Raw genomic sequence first — 17364 nt, 5'->3', positions numbered from 1 at the left:
GAATAAACAAGTAATAACAATTACCAAAAAATTAATTGAACCGTTACATCTTAGCGTTAAAATTTTATTTTGCCCAGACTATGCTGGCACGTCAGGTTTATAGATCGGTATTGTCAAGACTAAATTGAAAATACAAAATTTCTAAATCTAAATGAAATAGAGGAGTCAATGAACTTAGATGTAAACAGCACGTGGCAGTGAAATATTTTCAGAAAAATAGAATCACGAGTCTAATTTGGAAATTAAAGGCAAGTATATTTTGATTCTATTTTTCTGAAAATATTTCACTTCCACGTGCTGTTTACATCTAAGTTCATTGACTCCTCTATTTCATTTAGATTTAGAAATTTTGTATTTTCAATTTAGTCTTGACGATACCGATCTATAAACCTGACGTGCCAGCATAGTCTGGGCAAAATAAAATTTTAACGCTAAGATGTAACGGTTCAATTAATTTTTTGGTAATTGTTATTACTTGTTTATTCTTTATTATTAAAAAAAAAAAAAAAAAAAAAATAATAATAATAATAATAATAACAATGTGGTGTTATAAATAAAATTATAAATATTTTCAGTAAATTTAACCTGAAGATGATGACGAACCAAGTCATCGAAACGTCGTTTCTTGTTTTGTGACAATAAACAATATTAATAACATACAATTTTTATGTTATTTCATTCCTTCCAAGGATCGAATTTTTCTCAACTTTTTATTAAACATTCCGGAAGGGAAAATCCTTACTCTATAAGAATATTTTTATTAGATAACAGTAATAAGCTCAAGTAAGATGAATTTAAAGATGTGAAGTGATTGTTTAAAACTGCTGTGCAAAGTAAAAAAGTCTACAATTGTCATTTGTTTTATGTACTATTTTCCGTAACTATGCAACTGAAAACGAACATATAAACAACTGTCATTTGTTTTAACTTTGTCCAATATACAAAAAACACATATGTGGAAATTTTTATTTTTTAAATATTGTTTTCTATAATCTTCCACATTATTAGATCTATTTTCAATTTTAAAAATCAGATGCGTACTCAGCGACCCCAAAAACCCAGAGATACGAAGTTTTATAAAAAATTAATAACATTTATAAATTTCGACCACCATATTGGATCCACCATTTTGAATTTTGAAAACCCGACATCAAATTTGTAATCAGCAACTCCAAAAACCTTCAAGTAACACAGTTCGACAAAATTTTGCCACAAGATTAAACGATGGTGATTCTTATAGGATTTTTGACGTAGATTACGAATCTGTAAATGAAATTGTCCCATCACGTCTCAATTTTGAGAAAAACTGTCTGAAAGTGTCAAAAAATCGCATTTTTGGCACTTTTTGAAGCACTATAAAAAAAGAACGCGACGTGATAAACGGCTCAAATATGGCTTAAATAAGAGCTAGTACCCTCAACTTTAACCTCCAAAAGCAAAAAACCATGTACCAAGAACTCAAAATTGTGGGCAACATTTTTTTACCGCGTGCGCGTCCAACAGATATTGTTCCCACGATAAAATGAAATAAATTGCTGAAAACGTCGTCAAAGACACAAGATCGATTTAAATTAACTTCAAACTGGTTACTCGGGGGTTTTCGGGGTCGCTGATTACGAATCTGATGTTAGTTTTTAAAAATCCAATATGGCGGATCCAATATGGCGGACGATTTTTGGATTAACTTAACATATTAGTCTGAAAATCGTTACTTGGGGGTTTTCGGGGTCGCTGAATAGGAATCCGATGTTAGTTTTTCAGAATCCAATATGGCGGAACTAACATGGCTTGACTATTAAATTACTACAAATTTTTTTGAAAGGAGTTATTTAATGAATAATTTAATTTTTTCTTTTTTACGCAGTTACATGAACCTTCTTTTTACTAATCCAATATAAAAAAAACTTTATTGAGATAAAAATGTGACGTTTCGTTTATTTTGCACCATTAAGGATTTTAATTTTATTTCTTTTACATTTTCAAGGAGTTCAATTGATGAGCTCGCTGTCAGTTTGTTTCTAATTTTTTGTGGACGAAAAAAGTAGACGTTAAAAATGAAGCTTGATGTTTTCTGTTGTTTTCATTTTCACGCCGTATTAATTAAATCTGTTTGACAATATAACAAAAATTAATTAAATTTATTTTAAACCTAGTAACCATTTTTTATTAAAAAAAACTGTTTCCTCTTATAAATGACGTGGAGGCATGAAAATAATTACTAAAATTACTAAAGTCTGCGAAAATCAAGAACTATTTAAAAATTCGCTCGCCAAATTCGATTCGCTATCTTGTATTTAAAAATTTTTAAGTCAAATTCATAATTTGCAATCTCAAAACTTTTTATATACTCAATTTAATAAAAAACCATAAAATTTTCAAGCATCAGATTCGTAATCAACAACCCCGAAAACCCCCGCGTAACGATTTTCAGACTAATATGTTAAGTTATTCCAAAAATCGTCCGCCATATTGGATCCGCCATATTGGATTTTTAAAAACTAACATCAGATTCGTAATCAGCGACCCCGAAAACCCCCGAGTAAACAATTTGAAGTTAATTTAAATCGATCTTGTGTCTTTGACGACGTTTTCAGCAATTTATTTCATTTTATCGTGGGAACAATATCTGCTGGACGCGCACGCGGTAAAAAAATGTTGCCCACAATTTTGAGTTATTGGTACATGGTTTTTTGCTTCTGGAGGTTAAAGTTGAGGGTACTAGTTCTTATTTAAGCCATATTTGAGCCGTTTATCACGTCGCGTTATTTTTTTATAGTGCTTCAAAAAGTGCCAAAAATGCGATTTTTTGACACTTTGAGCCCGTTTTTCTCAAAATTGAGACGTGATGGGACAATTTCATTTACAGATTCGTAATCTACGTCAAAAATCCTATAAGAATCACCATCGTTTACTCTTGTGGCAAAAAAAAACCTAAATTTTGTCGACCAGTGTTACATATAAAATTGAAAAATTCAACTTTTTTTATTTTTGATATCGGAGTGGTTTCCAAAGTATTGTCGTCCTCTGAACACGATTCTGTCACCTAAATTTGCTTAGCACGTCAGAATTTTGAGAAAATAGGGGGTAAAGACTCCAAAAAAGTTTTTTCAGCATATTCTTAACTTAATAATTTTTATATTTCACTCAAAATCTTTAAGCGGCGTTTTAGTGATCAAATATATGTATGCAAATGTTTCGATCACGCCATAGATTGACCTGTTTAAAGCAAAAATGCAGTTGCGCCTTTCGAAAAATGTGTAAATTTAAATGAAATCACGATTTTTATTATCATCTTTAAATTGTAGCCACAGAAATGCAATTAGAGGCACATCGTTGAAGAAGGTCTTAAAATTTTTGTTTTTTCATCACCTTTTAAGAAATGCATTGAAATTTTATTTTTATCCAACGCCGTAATAGATATTTTCATAAGAAGACGTTCAATTTAATTTTTTTTTTAAAAGTACAATCACTCAATCGAACCTTCGTATTTTTAGTTTTAGTGGTGGCACACTAATGGGATAGTGGAAATTTTTTGACAAAATATGTCTGTTAGATATTTCCATTGTAGCTGAAGTGATATTTTATACGCCGCAAAAATAAAAACGTTAAGAATATAAACTTTTTGAAGAAATTCAAATGAAATTTAAGCATTTTTTCACTTTTTAACTTATAAAACTAATTGTCAAATAAATATTTTGTTCTAATACTGTACATAAATGTTGCTTTGTATATAATTTAGCAAAAAAAAATTATACCCAAAGTTTTTATTAAAAATAATTCAAATTTTTAAGTGTTCGATTCGAGAATCACAAAAGTTAAAAATTTCGTGGATTTGACCATATATTCAAAATGAAATAAATACATTTTTCATTTAAAGAAATTTGTGCATTAAAATATACATTTATTTCTTTGATTTCAATAAAAATTTCGTAAACTCAAAGAAATATTTCTATGGGTCAACAAATACACGGAAAAACTTTGTGCAAGAATTATTCCCAAATTTGTTCAGGAACTGAGGATATGAGAATAATTTAAGAAATCTTATTTATATTTTCTTTGAAAAATTCTAAGCAGTATTTCTATAAGAATTGTAGAGAAATTCAAGACAACTTCCTAAACTCACTACAGAAAGTCTTGAACTCGTTTTAGAATAAATTTTTACGTTTGCGAGAAAAAAAATTTACTCTGGGAGGACTCGATCCCACGTCCTCGAGAGCCCAAAAACTCCGTTTTACATCACTCAGCTACCTTAGCAGCTTATGGTATTATGCATTGGAAACATATTTGACGCAACCAATCCCTGCCTAGTGCTTGGTTACTGTACTGTGTCTTCTAAAACAGTTCAAGAAACTTTCAACGCCCAGTGACTGAGATATTCCAATCGCGGCATTAACAAGAAGTCTTCCAATGTCATAATAAAAATTCAAGTATTTTCTTGAATGATTTTTGTATTTTTCTGTAAATTTTGTAGAATTTTTCTCATATCCTCCATTCCGAAACAAATTCAGGAATGATTCTTAAACAAAGTTTTTCCGTGTAACAAGTAAAGAAATAATTTCTTTAAATCAAAGAAATTTTACTTTCACCCCATAGCAATGCACAAATTTTTGAATTTACAATAATTAAGTAACATTAAAAATTTGTTTTACAATAAATAAATATATGTATCGCGCTCCGAAGAAAAGTACATAAGCAAAAAATTTTAGTCTTTGATATTTTTAAGTAAAAATAAACTAAGGGGATCAACTCACTTTATAATTCGGTACACATGAATAAGTTCTAAAAATCATTAGTTAAGGCGCTTGTATACCTCACAAATTCTGAGTATACTCGGAATTTGTCAAAGGTTTCACTAATTGCTTTCTCGTGGAGGAAGCTTTGTAGTCCTTTCGTTTATAAAATTTTTAAAAATGGTGAAAACATATTTTCCTCTATATAGAAACATGTTACATATATGAGATCCTGATCAATTGTCCGGATATATGTACACTGAGAAAATGTTTTGCATAAAGTTTATTATGAAATAAACATAAAGGACCCCCTCCTTGTGTTAAGTGTCTTTGCTTATAGAAAATTTTGAAATCTTCCAATCTTTTGTAAATTCTCTATGAGCAAAGCCAATCAAAATTAGTAAAACTTTTAACAAATTCTGAATATATTTTGTTAGAATTTGTGAGGTGTACAAGTGTGTTAAAGACGGAAGTTAATTAACAAAAGAAAATAAAATAGATAATTTGATGAGAAAATACTAAAGTTAGAAATAATACTAATTTTTATTATTAACAATTCCGCTTATTTGGAAAGCGTAAATTGCTCTTCGCTAACAAAGTTAGATTAAGGTAGTGGACTGTCACTTAGAATATTATTTATTCAATAAACCCGGATAGACGGTATTTTAGTGAAAATGATCAAAAAGCGAGATATAAAATAGACATCAAAAAGGTGATTGAGTAAATAGAAACATAACACAGGCACACAAAAAAAAGTTGTCTGTTTCTTGAACTAGACATATATTTCCTATAGTATTTTGGCCTGCTGAAACCGAATCTGTGCTCAGAATTGCTCCATCACCCTCAGTTTTTTTTAAATGGACCAAAACCACCCTTAAATAGACAAATTCACACTTCGGAGATAAAAAATAAATCAACTTATTTTTTTAAAAAATCGAATTTTACATCTAAGAAACTTTGCTCCACTAACTCTAAAACAAAGCCAGCATTGATCCAGCACCCCCTGAATTTTTTTAATTGAAAAAACTACCCCTAATCTGCAGAATCAAATTCAGAAGATAAAACAATAAAATAACTGATTGACAAATTTTATAACCAGATATTTCTACTCCAGCAATGCAGAAACAAAGCCAGAAATGCTCCCGCACCCTCTAAAATTTTTTTAAATCGAAAAAACCACCAAAGAATCAAACTTAGAAGGTAATTTAATATAATTATATTGTGTTACCTCCTAAGTTTGATTCCTCAGGTTAAGGGTAGTTTTTTTGATTAAAAAAAATCACAGGGTGATGGATCAATGCTGGCTTTATTTTTTTGAGTTAAAAGCGCAAAACTACATACATGTAAGATTCTGTTTTCCAAAAAAACCGGTAATTTAATATTGTTTACTTATTAAACTTGAATTTTTCTATTTAAGGGTGGTTATTTCGATTTAAAAAAATTTAGAGGGGAGGGAGCATTTCTGGCTTTATTTCTGCCTTGCTGGAGTAAAAATATCTGGTTATAAAATTTGTCAATCAGTTATTTTATTGTTTTATCTTCTGAATTTGATTCTGCAGATTAGGGGTAGTTTTTTCAATTAAAAAAATTCAGGGGGTGCTGGATCAATGCTGGCTTTGTTTTTGAGTTAGTGGAGCAAAGTTTCGTATATGTAAAATTCGATTTTTTAAAAAAATAAGTTGATTTATGTTTTATCTCCGAAGTGTGCGAATTTGTCCATTTAAGGGTGGTTTTGGTCGATTTAAAAAAAACTGAGGGTGATGGAGCAATTCTGACCTCAGATTCGGTTTCAGCGGGTCAAAATACTATAGGAAATATATGTCTAGTTCAAGAAACATACAACTTTTTTTTTTTTGTGTGCCTATGTGTAATTATCACAACAAAAGAAATCTGTTTATTCATTCAACCCCCAAAGTGTTTACGTTTAATTCCCCAATTGATTTTTAATAAAAATGATTACAATTAAAACGGCTATTACGTTAAGCTACTTGAATTAGCAATTCAAGTCTCACAAAAAAATCATTTATTGCAAGCACAATAAAGAGATCAATAATAAAAGAATGATTTTAACAACAAGAAAATAATTCGTGTATTTGAAGTAAGTGTGATAGTGTTTGTTTTATGAAATTCTGTAATTTTCAGATAGTGTATATAAATCCAGAGAAACTCACCTAAATAATAATAATTAAAATGATACAGAAAAGTATCAAATTACTTTTCTGATTCTTAGGAGTTTAAAAACTCTTGTCTGTCATACGACTCTGAGGTACGCGGAAGTCGTTCTTTTTACCTTCCTTTAATTTATATCTTTTCTTGTATTATTTATTGTCTTTGAACAATTATTTCAATATTTCAAATTCTGTTGATTAAAAATTCAGAATGTTAGGTTCACCAAACCTGAATTTTCAAACAGTTAATTTGAAATATTGAGATATTATTATCAACAATTGTGTTGATAATAATTTATTAACATTAAAGAGTTTAAAGAGTTAAACATTGACGGCGTGAACTAAAAATGAATCACGCATATGAATTTGTAGTGCTAAAATGTACTTAAACGTGTATACAAAGTGACATCAATGTGCCTGCAAATTAAAAAAAGAAATTTTTTTTTCTTAAAAGTTATAAAAGTTTCGTGGATTTGCCCATATACGTTCGTATTTTGATTAAAATATAATTTTAAAATATTAAATTAATTAAATATTTTTGAAATACTAGAAAGGTACCAATTTCAAAGACATTTAATTAATTTAACATGGACCGAGGGGCTATTCACTGAGTTTCAAAAGATTCAAAGACAATTAGATGACAAGAAAACAAAAGAGACGGCCAAAGATCGCAAGAAACAACGAAGAAGCGCAACTAACGTCAAGTCAAAGAGACTAAGCAAATAAAATCGCAAAATCTCCTTATAGAAATCAAACGAATGCATATTTATACTTTTTTTAAAATAAATGTCTAAATATTATTGATTAAATTAAATTTTTTATTTAGATTTTTATTTAAATTTACTTTTATTTTAATTAATTATTCATTTGTTTTATTATTTATTATTGTATTTAATTTGCATTTTTAAGGGGAGTCACCACCTTTATTTTGAACTAGCTGTCGCACCCGTCTTCGACGGTTATAATATTTAGATTTAATAAATTTTGAAATTTATAATTACATCCAACTATACGTGTTCTCCTGTATTAAAATATCTTTTTATAAATTTTTAATTATTATTTATTCAATTCAATTTAATTTTTTTACTGCTTTTAATAAAATTAAAATAATTTAAAATTGTATTTAATTTTATAGTACTGAAAATAAAAATTATTTTAATCAATACAATTTAAATTAAAATTTTAAAAAACTTTAAAAATTATTTGAAGAATAAATTTTTAATAGAAAAATTTCTTTTAAATAAAATGAAAATAATTTAATTTTATTATATTTATTATATTATATTTAAGTTTATTTAGTTTATTTAGTTTTATTATATTTAAAAATAATTTGTATCTATAATAATAATAATAATAATAATAATATTCAATAATAATAATAATAATTTAAATATAATAATTGTTAATTTCAAAGAGTAAAAAAGTAATTTTCGATTTTTTATTTTTACAATATCTGATTTCATATTCAGATTTGCAATTATTAATTTTAAAATTCTGATAAAATTCTTAAATTAAAATTCTTAAAATTTATTGTTAAAAGCATACTTAATTGGTCACAAAATTTTAAATAAAGAACGTTTAGTAAAGAATTATCAAAAAATAAAAAATGTTAAATTTTTTAAATTTTTTGAAAGTGTCATATTTTTGTTTAAATTAATATTTTTCATTGGTGTGCAGCTAAGATTGCGTTTAATACCCAACAGACTAAAAACATTATTGTTTTACTTATAAAAAGTTGAACATAACGAATTCTTATATTACAATGTTATTAAAAAAATTGGAAATTCAAAAATTTGATTTAGACTTTTAAATTCAGACTATTTTCTTAATTTAATAAAAAAATTGATTGTATTTATGTGAAAAAATTAGGTACAAATAGTTTCAAATCAATCTGACAAAAAATAAAAAATTTGCATTTTTTTAATTTTTTTAAATTTTTTGAAAAAATGTCATAACTTTCGTTCATGTTAATATTTTTTAATCAAATATGGCTAAGATTTTAAGTTACGTTAAGACTGAATACACTGCCAAGTTTCACCTCAATCGGTTGAGCCGTTTTAAAGTTGTGCCGGTACAAAATATTGACGACAGACAGACAGACAGAATTTTTATTTATGGCATATTTGTTATCTTTACTACTTAAAATGATAAACTATGCAAGAAAAAATTAATTTGGAGCAATGTACAGACAAAAGTCTGATTTTATTAATATAGATTCTTTACATTTTAATGGTCGTAGGAAGTTATACCTATTTTTTTTCTTGCATATCATTTGGGTCCTAAAAATATACCGGATGGTCAAAAAATAAAATTTTAATTTTTGATCATTTTAGAAATTAATTTCTTAAAAAAATAAATATTTTAAATATCTATCTTCTTTTACAATTTTGACTAGTTTTCATCATCAAATTTTTTCCACACTTTTTTAATGATTCTTTAGAATCTCTCGCATTGATTTTAAAAAATATTAATTTTTTCAAAAAATAAAAATTCTAAACTGATCAAAAATTTAAATTTTCTTTTTTTGACCACCTAATATGTTTTTAGAACCCAAATGATGCAAGAAAAATTATAACCTCGTTTAATAATTTAAAGAACCCCGCACCGCATACACGGAAAATATTGGGGTCTGGTGAAATTTCTTTAAAACTTAATTATCAAAATATCCGTCCTTTTTCTTAATTTTGACATTAACATTTTTTGTTCAAGAGGTCAAAAGGTACAAAATTACGAAGTTTCAAGAAATTTCACCGGACCCCAATATTTCCCATGTATGCGCGGTTTTTTTTATCTTTGATTCAAAAAGTGAGTTTAAAGAAAAATGATTTCTTTGTTTGAAAGAAATCTTTTTTCTGGGTGAACATTTTCAAAGTGTAATATGCGCATGGTGCCTTTTTTTCTCTTTAGGTTCATCTTCGGTAGATGCACAGATGTCTCTATATTGTGTGTTTTAAAAACCGAAACGCGGTTGTAAATTTTTATGAGCGTAACACTTATTTTTACAGATCCCACTCACAGGTATGACTGGTATTTTATTTATTTCTATGAACTTTAGAAGATTCTGATATTTTTTAGAAAGTATTGCATTAAACTGGTCACTACACAGAGAGAAAAATTCAGCTTTTATAGCATGATAAGGCATACCTCTACAGAAAATTCTTATATAGGATCTCACATAAATTCATATATTAAAATCGACATAAAATCCTATGTTTCATGTAAGAAACTATATAGGATCTTATGAAAAATCATATAGGAAATTGAGACATGATTTGAAGTGGGATTCGATGTAAATTCTTATAAACGTATTCTTAGTTAATAAATTATGTAAATTTCTATGTGAAATCCTACAATTTTTCCTGGTCACATTTTTTCCTTCAATTTCTTATATCAATTTCCTTCGTGTTTCCTTATTAAAAAACATACCAAAATTCAATGCTCAATCCTTAACCAGAATTTTTCCTATATCAAATCATACATAAAATATTTTTTCAATTCTTGAATAAAAAATTATTACAAAAAATCTGACATGAAATCATATTAAAAATCCTCACGTGGGATCATATATATATGATTGATTTGAACATAATAAATCATATAGGATTTCATGTAGATTCTGAAATATCTATCTAAGATTTCACATGGAATTATATAAAGGAAACAATATAGGATTTCATATAGGAATTTTCAGTTGGCAGACGGCAGTTTATAAAAATTAAAAATTATTTAATTAAAAATCAAATAATATTACTGCAAAAGCCAAGTGCTAATCTCATGAGTGCGAAAAAGATATGTAGTCTATCTATCTCTCTTGTACTCATGGGATTTGCATTTGGACTTGCACTTGTACTTGGCTTTTGCACCTATTGTAGAACCTCCAGAACAGGTCCGTGACGTCGGGCAGAACCAAAGCAGGGTTCGTTCTCCCCGATCCTCAAACAAGCCCGCTGTTACGTCGGCACAAACAAAGTATTTCGTACGTTAATGCCCTGATATTGGCAGATTTGTCAAAGAACCAAGAAGACTAGAACCAGGAGAGCGAACTATAGTAGTGAGGAGGGAACTACGAAAGCTTCTATGCGCCACCTGGTATCACAAAGGAACAAGTTAAACTACATTAAAAAATATATTTAATTTCAAGGTATATTAATTTATTTTTAAAACATTCACTTTAAGGTTATGTTATATGTACACTTTCATTTAAAAATTTAAATTGCCTTTACACTTTAACCCCTTCAAATTTTAGGTTTAACGGTACGGAACCCTCGGTTTTAATGCGAGTGTAACTCGCACTTGTCCGATTTTTTATGTTAAATGTGATGCAAATTATATAACAGATTTTTCAATTTTTTGTTATTTATTATTTTTTAGATGGACTCACTATCAAAAAGAAAAATTAAATTAATGTCTGAGACTGAAGAGAACAGTATTTTCATAGCATTGCACATAGGAACACAAGAACCCAGTAACACAGTAAACATAGGGTTACTGGGTGAATTCCTATGTTTCAAAATGCTATAAAACCGACTGAAAATCACTCGAGTACTAGCTTGTTCCTTTGTGATACCAGGTGGCGCATAGAAGCTTCCGTAGGAAACGAATAGCTTGGTTAAATGAGCTTTTGTTTATAAAAATTGGTTAAAAATTGCAATTTTTGTCTGATTTGAAAGAAAAAAAACTGAATGTTAAAAACATAATTATTGACAAAATATTTTAGAAAAAATTAATTTTTTTCGAAAGGAATAAATCTAGATCTTCTAAAATTGTTTGAAATTAATGTTTATTATATTTTTGTTTGGGTTAAAAACAATTTTTTAGTTTTGACAGGTTTTTAAGGCGCCGTCCCATGACAGTGTGAAACGCCGGCGTAAAAGCGGAAAGCATGAGAACGAAAGAGATGAAGATATCTCACTATCTCTTTTGTTCTCATGCTTTCCGCTTTTACGCCGGCGTTTCACGCTGTCATAGGACGGTGCCTTTAAGGTTATGTTTACCCTCCACCTTCCTTAATATATAAGAATAACAAAATTGTCACTAGAATTAAAATATATCCTAATTATTTTAATGAAAATTACAAACAAACCTCATCTCGGGGAAATAAAAATTACAATTTTCTGTTTTCTTTAAAAGATTTACAATTGTCAACACAGCAAATTCCGCATCATTTTTCACAACTAATTATCACTATCACTATGTATATTAAATTACATTAATAATACTTTGAAAAAATTAATTAAAAATCATCAAAGTATATTATTGGTATATTGTAAACATTCTACGAATCACGATTTCACGTGCTACACATAACGTATTTACATTGCATATGTGTTAGTATGCGCAGAACACCGAAATTCGTTTTTCGCACTCTAACCCAAGTTAATGTTACTCCTACCGTGTATCCGACCCTGTGTTTCTTCATCATTGTACGCTTTGAACGTAGTTGTCTCTCCTGATTCTAGTCTTCTTGCAAAGAACATTCGAGTCACTCTGAAAAGAGCGGAATACTTAATTGTGGTAAAGGTACACCGCTTCGCCCTGAAAAGGGCGGGTGGGGATATAGGCAAGGTAGCCAGGTGAATGACGACTCAAGTTAGTAATTCCTTAGACTTCTGTTTATTCTGGAGAAACACGAACGGTGATGCTGGCGGAGCACCAAAACTTCTCACAAGTCTACTGCTCCTCGGTTTAAAGTCATCTGTCTGTAGTGAGAAAATGATACAGTATTTATGCCGCTCGTGACGAGCGGCAGATTCGGGTTCCCCCTCCAACTGAGGTTTGGGCCAATCGGCGCGTTTTTGTTCCCCCTCTCTGTGCGGCGCGCGCATCACAGCGACAGGGGAAGAATGAAAGGCAGACGTGCGCCTATACAGTGCCCATGCCTTACCAGTCTCTTATACAATGAAAATGGTTCTAATAAATACAAACTGATGAATATTAAAATAATAATCTATTAATATAATAATAATATTTTAATATGGCAAATATTAATAATAATGTTTTAAGTTAATTTATTATCTTGTTATACATATTAAATAATAATAATAATAATAAATAAATTAAAATTACAATAAAGATTAAATCATCAAACAATAATAATAGGGTCAATTGGGATAAATGCGGACTAGAGGTATTAAAGCTTAATTTAGAGTTTTTAAATGAAGTTCAACGTCAATATTTTAACCTCAGATCACCTTCAAGAGGTTTTAAGTATTGCCGAGCTCTTATCTTGACAATTGGCAGAAAGATAATTCAAGTTATCACTCAGTGCATAAAACCTTGAAAATCAAAGTTAAACTGCTTTAGTATTTTGTCTCGCATTTCAAAGAAAACAGACTTAAAAATCATACCAAATTTTTTTCTTATTCCTTATGACTCCTACAACAGAATTTCACTTGAACTTTTGTCAATTTGGTTGATAATGACTAGCTGTACCCATTTACCCTGAGTTTTCAAATTTTTGGGGTAAATGGGGACAGCTTGTCATTATTAACCAAATTAACAAAAATTCAAGTGAATTTCTGTTATGACAGTCAGAAGGAATAAGAAAAAAATTTGGTATGATTTTTAAGTCTGTTTTTTTTAAATGTGAGACAAAATACTAAAATAAAAAAAAATACAAAAATTTCAATTGGTTTAACTATTATATGTCTACTACAATTTTTTTCAAGTTTTTTCATCCCTTAATACAGTAATATACTTAAGGAAACTTTTTTCTTAAAACATTCTTAAAAACTATGATTTCCCTATTTACCCCAAATTTTATGAAATTTTCTAAATTTTGAGGTAAATGGGGACAGTCAGTTTCATGCGTTTAAAGCTTATATAAATTTTTTTTGCTGCATAAAATTAATTCTGGGAATGCAAATAACAACTTAAAAAAATAATCCCGCAAATATTACCTTTTAACACCTTGAATGTGAAGTTACATTTATAGACGTACATTCTAAAGTGGGCTTTCAGTGTGAGGTACGTCTATAGATGTACATACAAAAAAATTGATAAAAGGTACAAAAAACAAGTAGATTTACATCACACCGAATTTAAAGTCAAGTTTTGAAAATTCAAAAACCAAAATCCAATATGTCTGCTCAAAAGTAAATTATTTTAAAGAATACTTTTGTTACATTAAATCTCAGACAGCATATATTATCTTATCAAACTAATATATCACACAATTATAACAAATTTTTTCGAGGTCGCTGATTACGAATATCAAGTCAGATTTTAAAAATTCAAAAGGCGGACGACAAAATTAAAGTTGATCGGATTCACTTGAAACCTTATACTCGGTGTCTTTCGGGGCCGCTGAATTCGAATCTGATGTTAGTTTTTCAAAATTAAAAATGGCTGACGACAAAATTAAAGTTGATCGCATTTTTTTTCTTTTCTTAACATTTCTGTTTAAGAGATCAATGTTAATTTCATTCAAAATCAATTTGCAGTTTTCATGTTGCGTACAAACACATACAGTATGTGTGCCACTACTTCCAGCTAACACACAATGAGCAGCCCTGAGTTGAGAAAATTTTGATAAACTTATTTGCACATCGTTTTCTGTTTTAAATTGTGCATGTAACTCGTTTAGATTACACAATAAAAGCCTTTTTTGTACATGTTCACGAATTCCATCTACATTTTTCAATGATACAAAGTCTTTTATTCTAGGCATCATGCGACTAATCTCATCGCGATTGTAAAAGTCTTTAACTAGAGTTACAGTTTCGGTCAAAATTTTTCTTCCTGTTTTTTTTCTTGGCAAATACAAAATACCATTTTCAGCTACTACATTTTTCACTTTTCTTGCTTGTCTATCGGAAATATTAAATTCTGACATTATTTTAGGACGAGACTAAGATTTTGGTAAAAGTGTAAGAAGCTGAAATTTTTCTTCCATAGAATCAGAATTACAAAATTTGTCTTTTATTTGTTCATAAACTTCCACGCAAGACTTGTGAAAATCGTAATCATTAGCATCACATTTAGGAATACTCATTTCAAGTGGAAAATCAAAGTTCGGATCATTTAACTGATTGATATCATCGATAAATTCATCAGGTTCTTCAAGATCTGGCTCATCTACTGCATTTAAATTTTCTGCAGTGCTCATACTTGAAGTTTCTTCAGTTGTTTCAGTTGAAACTTTCATATTTTTTAGCAACTCAAAATTGCATTTCACGCAAATCTTTGAACCAGGTGGAAAAAAGAATTTACGTTGCGCACTTTCAGAGATGGGACGTAATACCTTGTTTGTGTGGTTTTTTTTCTTGAAGGGATTAATGCATCTGCTTCCCCAAATTTTGGATGGCGTACTACAAGCCATGTTCAATTAAGATTTCAATATAAAATTAAGAACTAATTAAATCACTGTTAAAAATCTTAAAACTATTTACACTTTATGTAAGGTGTAAAGCACAAAAAATGGAACAAAGGGAAATAAATTTTAATGAACACCAGCCTGCAAACAGTAAGTATAAGAAAAAGAAATAAATAAAAAAATTATACTCAACGCAAACCTTCGAACAATATAATTAAATTATACTCAACGTAAAAAAATTACTTTGAGAAAATTAAATATTGTGCTTGTTAACGCAAATATGAAACGAGAAAAGATAAAAAATAAGTACAAACCTGAACTTAGTGCATTCTCTAAAAATTAAAAAAAAGATTGATCTTGAGCTCATATAATGAATTGTAACATGAATGTCTGCTACCAAAAGAAGAACCAAGACATCTTGTGTCAAGTATTTGAACTATACTTACGGTAGGCGCCAAAATTCAAATTACTGTAAATAAGGGTTATATTTTAAAACCAATAAAATTCAGTCAAAAAAGTTTTTTCAATTTTTCGTTAATAAAATGCATTATAGAGAACAGTTGAGAAAATAATGTATTATGAAAATGTCCTTGTTTCTTGTTTCGGAGATATAAACAAATAAATTAATAAAAATTTATAAAAAGTGAAATATTTCAAAAGCAAATAAAGTTAGAGTGAATTTGAAATTATCAGCTTAAAGATGGTTAAATTCCGCATCCAATGAGCCCTATATGAAGCATTTTGGATTAATAGATTTTAATTAATTAATTAATTAACTAGCAGTCATTGATAATTATTTATTAACAATCTGTTAATTCAAAATACTTCACACATAGCTCATTAGATGCGGAATTTCATAAGCTTTGAAATATTAATCTCAGAGTTACCTTAAACTTATTCCTTTGTGAAATATTTCATTTTTTAATAATTTTTGTTAATAAATTTATTTATATCTGGAAAACAAAAAAAAGGACATTTCCAAAATTTTTTTACTAAAAGTACATATTTTAAGCTTTATTTAAAAAAAAAATGCCGATTTTGAAATACAGTTTTTGATAAAACTTAATAATATTTGGTGGGTGAAGTACTCACCCATAGTACTAAATTTAGGAAAAATTTTAGCCTGATCCAAAAACTTTTTTTTTATATCGGTTCACTTCAGGAATTTTCCCCCATATTAAAGAAAGTTAAGTAAAATTAATTATATATAATTAAATGACAATAGTTAAAAAACTTTTTATTACATATAAAATTTCTGTTACTTATAGTCTAAATGATTAATTATTTTCATAATAATTTTTAAAATTTCAATATTAATCTAAAATGTTACTTAAGATTTAATTAATTTTATTTTTTTTAGGAATTTTAATATATAATTATAAATAATAAATTAATTTGAAATTCCAAACATTAATATTAAAACTTAACTAAAAATTAAAGAAATATTTTAAAGAATTATTTAAAATTATTTAGGATTCACTAATTCGACGTGAGAGATACTATTTAAAAAAAATAGAAAGAAAACAGACTTTGTAACCTAATATTTTTTTATAGTTTTATGACTAAGAGATATAATTTTTGATAGTAAAAACTCTTGGACTTTCGTGGAAAAGTGATAAGATAGGAAAAAGACCCCAGCAGTCAACAGCTGGAAGGATGCACTTTAGAGTTTCTAAAAGATTTAATGGCTGTATTCTTATCTATTTTGAATTTTCCAAATTTCAAAGTGCATCGCACGAGTGTAAACTACTGAAAGTACTTTGTCTCGTTATCGGTTCCAAAAGGAAGACAACAATTTACACCCACATTTAAGATTTTGCTCCTCACAGCGAAGGGGTCAAAAGAAGAAACTTACGTAATTTGTTAAAAATAGCGATTTTGTCCCCATTTACCCCAACTGACCCTATATATATTATTTTAATATTAAATTCCTTTAATATTACTAAAATAAATCAACTTAGTCTAAGGGATAAAATGATATTTTTATAATAAAAGTAGAAAAAAGATACAATAATATATTATTACTTCATAACAGGAAAGCAAAATTAAAATTATTGTAAGTAATACTTGAATATTTACATTAAAAAATAGAAAAGAAATATCTGTGTATATTTAAATGAAATACTAGTACTTGGGTTTTCCCTATACTCCC

At 28.3% G+C, this 17364-nt stretch overlaps 1 protein-coding gene across 1 annotated transcript in view; it reads left to right on the top strand.

Annotated features, from left to right (window-relative positions):
- The first annotated feature begins 377 nt into the window (after positions 1–377).
- Positions 378–17364, top strand: part of LOC127286166 (ATPase family AAA domain-containing protein 2-like) — a 57755-nt gene continuing 40768 nt past the window's right edge. The window contains exon 1 of the mRNA XM_051312515.1: positions 378–461. The gene's annotated coding sequence lies outside the window, so the exon portion shown is untranslated. The remainder of the gene's footprint in view (positions 462–17364) is intronic.

Source organism: Leptopilina boulardi, unplaced genomic scaffold, assembly GCF_019393585.1.
Source record: "Leptopilina boulardi isolate dan_hultmark-lab unplaced genomic scaffold, ZJU_Lbou_2.1 LbouV2_351, whole genome shotgun sequence".
NCBI lineage: Eukaryota > Metazoa > Arthropoda > Insecta > Hymenoptera > Figitidae > Leptopilina > Leptopilina boulardi.
Note: the sequence above shows the minus strand (reverse complement) of the source record. Positions and strands in the feature narration are given on the sequence as shown.